General features: G+C 43.6%; 1 protein-coding gene across 4 annotated transcripts in view; it reads right to left on the bottom strand.

The window, feature by feature from the left end:
- Positions 1-7843, bottom strand: part of UBE2H (ubiquitin conjugating enzyme E2 H) — a 37054-nt gene extending 29211 nt beyond the window's left edge. For 2 of the 4 annotated variants that reach the window (XR_003095918.1, XM_025213494.1), the window contains exons 1-2: positions 5919-7837; positions 4985-5059 (exon numbers count right to left, since the gene is read on the bottom strand). The gene's annotated coding sequence lies outside the window, so the exon portion shown is untranslated. Of the gene's footprint in view, positions 1-4984; positions 5060-5374; positions 5866-5918 lie in introns of those variants that run through there. The other 2 variants (XR_003095920.1, XR_003095919.1) reach the window with 2 other exon arrangements.
- Positions 7844-8369: the final 526 nt, after the last annotated feature.

Here is an 8369-nt window from a genome sequence, read left to right as displayed (position 1 = left end):
GAGGCCCATTATTAATCTCTGGTTTTAAGCAGGCATATGAACAGATTTGTTGCTTTTGGCTAGTTCTTAATTTGTTCAAAGTTCTTGCATGGGTTGGGATCTTGAAAAGTACTTTGAAATTCCCCTTTTAAAAGCAATCAGGACTCATAGTTGAGATGATATCTTTTATCAGACCAACAAGATTTTTGCAAAACTATTTAATTTTTTAAAAGCAGGAACAAAACGGAGAAGCGCGTTCTCCTGAAGATATCCAAGTCTAAAGAGAATAAGAGAAACAATGCCACGAGGGTGTTTGAAGTAGTAAGCAGTTCACCCACTGGGGAGTTGGAAGAAACCAGTGCATGCACAAGTCTGGGAGACGAGGGAATTTAAACAAATTGCTGACAGAACCATTAAAAGCAGCATATAGCAGTTTCAAGGGGCAACTGGACAATTTTTTCCTGGGAGACGCACAGACGTGCCCCCTCCAGAGTGATTGGCTTAGATTTTAGCTCCAGGCTCCACAATTGTGACCGAGTGAATATTTGCAGGCTCTCTCTCTCTCTCCACATCTGAAATCAAGATCAGAGCCAGTCTGACACATCTGCATTTAAGCTTATATCCTTGCCTTCAAAAATGAAATGCCAGTGTCTTTGAAAGAATATTCTTCTGCCATGGAAAGTTAGAGACTATTTTGAGCCTGGTAACTTCAGTGATTTATCTGACAAGCAGAAAGGCAGCAATGAATATGCAAAGTCAGAAGTAGGTGGCAGGAACCCACAGGCCAAAATAATGAAAGCTGTAAGTGCATTAGTGAGAACTTCCATTCTGATGGCATCTTTCATGTAGAAAGATCCCAGGATGCTTGATAAACTATAAATAGGAAGCACTTCTCACATTATTGGGAGAGCACCATCTCTGGGGCAGGGCATTCTTTAACAAGGTACAGCAATATGTACAAAAACAAAAAGGAAAGAAGAAAATGCCTTGTATAACCCAAAAGCAAGGGGGGGGGGGAGGAGAGACCCAAACTGGATAAAAACAATACATCAGGCACCACAGCGGAGCCAAAACTAATCACAGGATTTTCAATGCCAAAAAGGCAGGTCCTCCATTTTAAATCTTTTCTTGAAGACCTACCCTTGCAGCAGCACAAATAAGTCCGATGCCTCTAACGTAAGAAAAGGGACAGTAATTTTAGCAACACTTCGGAGGAAAACACAGAAGTGAAGTACACTCCAAACAACAGGCTCGGTCAAGTTCTTGGGTACCTTATTCAATGCCATGCTGGGATAAAAGCCGATTGGAAAGGGTTCATCAGAGTCCACTTTTCATACAAGGAAGACTAACTGCCGTTCATCAAGAGCAGCGTTTTGGACCTTCAGTACCCTTTAGGAAGCCACCACATTTCTTGAGTGGATTTTTTTTCTCCCCTTTTTGCAAAGTTCACATTAAGAGTTTTTAAATGGACTGATATATTTCAGTACAGAGCACCAAAGACACAGGGAAGGTGGCAAAAGCAGTACTGTTGTCTGAACATCTCTGTACGCGCGATGTCATTTGTTCGAGACGAGGGTTACACCTTATGAGTCAGCGACTTTGGCAGCCTATTTAAACTCTGCATGCATGTGCAACCAGTGTGGTGGGATCTACATTTTTTGTGCAAAGAAAGCTTCTCCTGCCTCTCGGAGAGAGCTGTCCCTAGAACCGGACGACAGAGCTCTCTCACTGAAGTCATCTTTCCCCTTTTCCTTCTGTTACGGATCAATAAAATTAGACCAAAACCAGGACTCCTTGCAGGTGAGCCACGGGCTTTCACTGTCCAGGATCATAGCTACCTTACTGATCGCAGGTGGCGAGGGCAAGTGGTGTCATTAACTGTGTGCTCCAAGGAAACCAGAACGAACTGCAACAGCCACCAGCTGCAATGGGGCTGTGCATCACTGCAGGATTTTCTCCATCTCACCCCCAAGCCGGATTCCTGTTGAGGACTGGAGATGGCTCCATTGACACTGCCCATCCCTCCTGCAACACTTATGTGGATCAAGCAAGAAGTGCCTGTGGGGAGCTCTTGCTGTCCCCAGAGGGGCCAAGGGTTCACTCAGGCCTGGCCCTACCCTGACCCAGACTGGGCAGCAAAAGCACAAGCCACATAAAGGAAAAGAAAACCTCTGTCTTGCTGCAGCTGCCTTCATCTTGCCCTGGACCATGTCCTCACTGCTCTCCCCTTTGGCAGCCAGTCCCAATCCCATTCCCCACCCGTCCCCAGAAGTCCTTGGGCAGAGCGGCCGATGAGAAATCAGCTCATCGGGGCTGTTGAGACTAGCTCTCTTGGGTTCAGCTTCGCACTGGGCACCCAGGCTGCCCCAATGGTGTTTCTGCACCTGGCGTTTAATACACAGCAGTAGGATAGCTTCAGTACCATCAGGGAGCAGGGACTTGCACTCAAAGCACTTCTATACAGAGCAGTTCACACTTCACTGGGCCACACTCCCACAAGGGGGGTTTGATCTCCTGCCCCTCTTGCACGCTCACCAGGCCAGTTGGGCAGAAGTCGAGGGTGTTCTGTGCAATGCCTAGCCTGAGGCTTGGTGGTAAGCACATTAAGAGACAAGTTTAAACCCCCTTGGGAGTAAACGGGGTGAGGGCTTAAGGCTGGATCAAGTTCCCCAACTGCTAACCTACTGAGCTAAAAGGTTCTTCCTGCAGTCACTAGTCATGATTTTTCTGTGACCAACATTTTGGGGATTTGCACAAGGTTTACATGCCTACCTAGGGAAAGTAAAACTCCTGCAAAGGAAAACCAGAGTGGATCCCTACTGAGTTTATCCTCAAGATGGCAAAAAAAAAGAAAAGAAGGCATATACTTGCAAGCAGGATCCAAAATCTGAGTCTATGTCCCCATGTGCCAATTGTGTAGCCAACTTTAGCTGCATACAGGCTGTGTACCTCTCTGAATGGGAGCTAGATTTGGGCCACAGACCCCCTATTACAAGGAGTGAGTGAAAGGAACGCTAGGAAGGAAGAAGAGAGCTTTATAGGGGGTACATGAGTGCAGGTCTCCTTTGAAGGCTGACTAAAATGATACAGACATCAAAACAGAGCCCAATGGAGCTACAACCACGTTCTGCATCACAAGAACTAAACACCCCCCAGGAGCAAACCGTGTCCTGGGCAGTCCCAGTGCTTTCACTGCATCACGGTGAACAATTCCTGGAACAGACCCTGGCTTGGTCCGCGTTGCGTAGACTCGGCATGGTTAACAGGAATGTGTTCTTGCTGCCAAGTCAGCAGCCGCGACTCCCAACATGGGAAACAGAGCAGATCAGGTGGGAGGAAAAGTACAACTGCACTTTGACAAAAGGTTTAAAAGCCAAAAAGTGTTTGCTAGGTCAAGCAGAGGTTAAATGCTTTCTGAGGTTAGTCCACAGCCAACTCCACATTCCCACTGAAGATTACAGCACATAAATAATGGTTCTTAGGAGATGAGAATGAATTCACAACACCCAGAAGCACTTTGCGCTTCTTGGATACACAGGCTTCAATATAAAGGTCTTACAATTTAAAATTTCAAATACAGCTCTGTAGAGCACAAAAGGAAGCAGTAAGGTTGCAGCAATGAGATCAGTTCAGATGTGTGCGCATCTTGGTCACCCAGTTAGGATTTTTTATATAAGTCTCACACACGTTGCATATGCAGCTTCATCATCCCCAAAGGGAATAGTTAGCACAAGAGATGAGAAATTTGTTCTCACAAGAGACAAAGATTTTAAAAATAGACTCTGACACGGAGGCTTCTTTCTATTTTAAGTCATCAATGAACGCTTGACAACTTAGAACCAGGAGGCTGGTATTGGAAGGGACCCATCTAGTCCAACCCACTTAGTCAAGTTTCCATATCGATTTTCCTCAAGATATTTTCTTGGGGTTTTAGATGGATGGAAGAGTTTAAGACGACTTCAGTCAACTGAACTACAAATACTTTTCAACTGGAAGCCGCCATGTCACTCCACTTATTTGATACCTCAAGAAAGGGGTGTGGAAACACAATCATGCAGTTCAATTTGCTGTGGTTTTTTTCAAGCAACGCTGAAAATTCTGTATTCAAGTTAGCCCAAACTATCAGAGAATATGGTGGAGGACAGTAAAATCTGGCTGCTACTATTAAAAAACTAAACGACATGGTATGGATGTGTCCTACCATGAAAACTTTTGCTTACCATGCTCTTTACTGATTCAGTATGGACAGGCGAATTACTATTTCAGCCACCCACCATGATAGCTGTATCAGCTGATCGTTGTTCTGATTATATAAGCAGAGACCTACATTCTTTCACGGCATACAAGAACGTTTCCAAGCCCATTATTTGTAAACGGAAGGTGATGCAGGTTCCATCTTCTCCATTTTTAGTTTCCTTTCATGACACTGAAGAGATCTTTAAACAGCTTACTTCTAACCCAAGGCCAATCCAAACACGAACATTACAGCATAAAGCACACAGACCCCAGTGTATGTTAATGAATAATTCAATCGAGGTAGACGTGTGCGTTGCACTCTGCTCATTCACTATAGTATCTTGAGCACTTCAAAAACAAAAATCAATCATTCCAGCCACCTCCTAGGTGGTGAAGTATCTGCTTCCTGACAAATGGGAAAACTGACAGCTTAAATTTGCTCATGGTCATGGAGGGAAACTTTGGAGCTGAATCAGGAACTAAACCCATACATCCAGCTCCTAATCCAGTATTTTAAACAGCAAATTCATTCTCCCTGTAGACTTTATAAATATTCTGTATAGAAAGCTCAAATATGCAGGAGATCTCTGCCTTCCTGCCAAGGGTTAAAAAAAAAAAAAAAAAACACACCAAAAAAACACCAAAAAAAAATAATAAAACCAAAAATCCCACCAACCTTATTTTGGGAATTCTTGGTAGAATTAAATTTATGAATGCAAAATGGCATTAGACAAACAAGAAAGACAGAGTGGAAGTGTGGATTGGTTACCTATAGATGGGGATTTGAATGGGTATTTATCAGGAAGGTCCACTCTAACTTTCCACACTCCACCTTCATATGGTGCTGCAATGAGACAAAAAAAATTTGGGAATTAGACATACTGCAGAGCTCTGGCTAGAGTAAAAATGCAATGGCATTTAGCAACACAAGTCCTTGGAAAAAAAGGATTTGGAACAAGACCCCATGTCAAACCTCCTCGGAGGCAAAACTCTGATGGGAAGACCTACAATAAAGGCCTTCCCAGAGTAGTGAGGGGCTACATCCTTCACAAAGACAACAGAATTTAAATACAGCTTTTGCTGAGGACAAAAACATATTTTGCTGATTTGTGATACCCACAAGTCCTATTCAAATGATAGTTCTGAATAATCTACTTACCTTCAGAGGCATTACTAAACTCAGACACGTTAGAAACCCAGCAAGGGATCCAATCTTTTGGAATAATCCATCTCCATCTTCAACATGGCTTACGAATGCTCCACAACATTTGGCAGAAGATGCGAAGCTCAGAGGCCCCGAGTTGGAGGTGCTGAGCACCAGGGGGAATGGCACTGAGGACCTCAGACTTAGCCTGCAAAAGGCACAGCTGCGACTTTTGCACAGCAGCCAAACTCCCAACCTTATTAATCCAGCTATGTGTAGCCACATTCATCCAGGGTTAGTGTCTGAAATTCGGTTCCTTCCCCCACCTTCCCTCACTATCCATGGGGAGGAGGAGGGGGACGACAGACTGAGGACAAAATGCAACCTAAAACACAATGACAGCAGTTGACACCTTGCCCCAGTTTCCAGATTTCTCAGCTACTCCCGGTCTCTAGAGAGGAACAAGGGACGTGGTGCTTGGTCATCCGCTTCCGTTTCTCACGAGGCCATCATAAAGCATTGTGACGCTGGGTTCATGGAAGGCACAATATATACTTACTTCCTTGTGGTCCATAAAACTTCACTACAAATTCATTGAGTCCTCCTAGGATTGTGACTTCATGTTTGCTCTCAATACTGATATATTAAGTAAAGGAAAACGTTACGTCTAGGAAACAGAACACGTGTTGACTTAGTCACAACCCTCCTTAGAAGCTTGGCAAGCCAAGCAGTCTAATGTGCAACATGAAGAACGTCTTACACATGAAATGTAATAACCCGGAACTGTAATCTGAACAATTCAAGTCATTAGTCTTTAACAAAAGTCAATTATATAAACATTAGAGGGACTGTCTCTCCCCGCCCCCCAACTTCCAAGGGTAAAGCAGCCTTTTCATGCTGCCCCAAAACTAAACACGGAGTAAACTCTACAAGGTAAGAGGAGCAAAGAAATCTGTGCCAGCAACTTCTGCAAACCCGAAGCTACAGCAAGCACACTCGGTTCCTCCTCAGCACCACCTGAGTGACTGGTATGCAGCCGAGTAGGGGAAATTAAAAATTCAGAAACACATCTGAGCTACCACTGAAAAAAATGAAAGCTTCACTGCCCCTACATGAGTCACTGAGCCAAGAGGACACCACTGAGGCGAGGCCAGGCTTCAGAGATACCTCTCCCCCTTCTATATCACTGGGCACCTTCCACGAGACCAGCAGGACCAGGACTTCTCTTCCCAACTGCACAGTTTTGCTGATGCTCATATTAAGTGTTGATACGCGTGCTCAGATTTGAGAAGCAAAACCACTTTTAAGTCCTCCTCAATGACAAATGTATGTTCTGATGCATTCGATTCTACTTGGCCGCCTTCAGCACTCTGCTGTCAGATGGCTTCCCACTGACAGAATGCAAAATTATGGCAATTTAATGTTAATTTGACTTGCAAGACCAAAAGCAGAGAGAGTTTTTAGGGAGGCAGAGGGAATGATTACAGTGCACTGTTGCAACAGAAGAGCACAACTATATTTTTAAACATGTTACGTTAATTAAAAATCAAAGCATCCACTGTTTTGGGAAGAAGAGACTACAACGCTGAAAGACAGGCAGCCCTGAATGGTCTACCTTATTGTCAGTGAATGAACAGGGATGTTTCGGCCTCCAAGTCGGCTGAAGTATTCCAGTACAAGCAAGGATTAATGGCTTGTGAATAATACCCTACAGCAATTGCCTTTCATCAATAATTTTAGTAATACATGAGTTAGGTTGGAGGTATTGTGAGAATTAATCACTAGGAAACCAAAGTTTTCCTCCTATATGAACTTCAGCAAGTGATTTCACCTACATACCTTCAGATTGCCACCATTTTAGAAGTAGGAAAATTAACACTGCATAATACTTTGAAAGCCTCCAATGAGCAGAGGCAGGCAACATCAGGTCATCACTTCACGAGATGAAATATCCTTCAGGAAATAGGGAATACACAATGTAGAGAATGAGCTTTTGTCTTTACAAGCAAGGCTGTCCATCAAGAGCTCCTGACACTACCAGTGCCCACGCTAGATTTTACCAAGAAGGCTTTCTACTCAGCAGTGTGTTTAAATACAAAGTACTAATGCTAGCACCTTTTCATCTTCCAAGCACTGTGCAAACAATCCTTTGTGCACTCCTGTGAGATAAATGTGCGTACTTTATCGATGGGTTAAAAAACAGGTTGGGTAACTTTCTAGCAGCTGCTAAGCAAAGGAGACCAGAAGGAACCCCTAGCTCCTACTTCAGTGCTCTTTCCATCAGCCCGCACCGTCTCTCAAGTGCATTTACTGCAGAAGAGTCACCCTCCATGGCAAAAGTATTGCATTAGCAATGGATCTGGTCACAATGAGCATTAATTCAGCTTCTAAATGAATTATTAGGGTAACAAGCAAACAAGGTATTCCAAAGATTTGGCCAGAGCGGCAAGCAAAATTTGCAAAGCCCTGGAAAATAACTCCTATGAACTCCTATCAACTTGTTTCAGGACTGACATTTTGGGATGCTCTGCATCTTATCTTTGTACATCACATCTTTAAATTGCATGGGTACATAAAATATATTCATGTGTACTTAAATCCAATGGGGAGGGTGTGTGCATGTACATATAGAAATGTTGATTAAGTACATACGGATATATCTATTTTGATTAAACACAAATTAATATGGCCTTGTTTCATGTTACTTGAAAAATGCCAAGCTCTCCTAGCAAAATACTATAGGGATCTGTTCAGTGCCCTTATCTTTATGAAGTAATTTCTGGCTTATGTAAATGTACAGAAGGGGATGCAGACTCCTACCACCATCCCTTCTGGGGGAGGAGGTAGGGGGGAATCCCTGCCAACAAGCAACTCAACAGTACACTTAAAGGCAAGTTTCACAGAGCTCCCTCCCACAGATCAGGCCCTTACATAAACCTGACATATAGCATGAAGCATGAGTCAAATATTCATATTAAGACTATATTAAAATGTTTGTATTCAGCTTCAT

This window comes from Alligator sinensis, unplaced genomic scaffold (assembly GCF_000455745.1).
Source record: "Alligator sinensis unplaced genomic scaffold, ASM45574v1 scaffold888_1, whole genome shotgun sequence".
Lineage (NCBI taxonomy): Eukaryota > Metazoa > Chordata > Crocodylia > Alligatoridae > Alligator > Alligator sinensis.
The sequence above is the reverse complement of the archived record's forward strand: the minus strand, read 5'-3'. Positions and strand labels throughout refer to the sequence as shown.